Genomic DNA, 1,023 nt, shown 5'->3' on the forward strand with positions numbered 1-1,023 from the left:
TATGAGACTTCCTCCCAAGTGGGCTTGTTTTAAGTCTCTAGCTTGACTTTGCCTCCTTTTGGATTAGGCCGGGGTAGGATCAGACAGTGGAATTGAAACCCCATCTTCCTCGGGTGCATTTGCCATGTAGAGCTTAACCATTTGCCCATTGACTGTGAAGTCTCTTCCATCAGTACTCCACAAAACTATTGCTCCATATGGCCTAACCTCCTTGACCTTGAAAGGACCGGACCACATTGACTTAAGCTTTCCTGGAAATAACTTCAGCCTAGAGTTGTAGAGAAGAACTTGATCTCCTTCTTTAAACTCTCTCTTCAGGATATTCTTGTCATGGAAAGCTTTAGTCTTCTCCTTGTAAACCCTTGAGTTCTCAAAAGCATCCATTCTTATCTCATCAAGCTCATGTAGCTGAAAAAGCCTTTTCTCCTTGGCACTTTTGGTGTCAAAGTTCAGCAACTTTACTGCCCATAGTGCCTTGTACTCAAGCTCCACTGGCAGATGGCAAGCTTTCCCGTACACTAGGTTGAAAGGTGTGGTCCCCAGAGGTGTCTTGTAAGCTGTCCTATAAGCCCAAAGCGCATCATCAAGCTTAATTGACCAATCCTTCCCTGTAATCCCCACAATCTTCTCCAAAATGGACTTGATCTCTCTGTTAGAAATCTCAACTTGACCACTTGTTTGACGATGGTAAGGAGTTGCTACCTTGTGCTTTACACCGTTCTTCTTGAGAAGTCCCTCAAGCAGTTTGTTGATGAAATGAGACCCGAACCTTGGAAAGATGGTGCTCCTGAACATCTTGGTTACAACTCTAGCATCATTGGTGGGACTTTCAATAGATTCCACCCATTTGGAGACATAGTCAACAGCTACAAGGATGTATTTGTCGTCAAAAGGTGATGGAAATGGCCCCATGAAGTCTATAACCCCCATTTATCAAACACTTCAATTTCAAGGATTGGATTTTGAGGCATCTCATTCCTTTTTGTGATGTTCCCTCTCCTTTGGCATGAATCACACTTTGAA

At 43.5% G+C, this 1,023-nt stretch overlaps 1 pseudogene; it reads right to left on the reverse strand.

The window, feature by feature from the left end:
• LOC106297883 overlaps window positions 1-1,023 on the reverse strand; it is a 5,859-nt pseudogene that overhangs the window by 3,077 nt on the left and 1,759 nt on the right.

This window comes from Brassica oleracea, chromosome C6 (genome assembly GCF_000695525.1).
Source record: "Brassica oleracea var. oleracea cultivar TO1000 chromosome C6, BOL, whole genome shotgun sequence".
NCBI classification, from domain to species: domain Eukaryota; kingdom Viridiplantae; phylum Streptophyta; class Magnoliopsida; order Brassicales; family Brassicaceae; genus Brassica; species Brassica oleracea.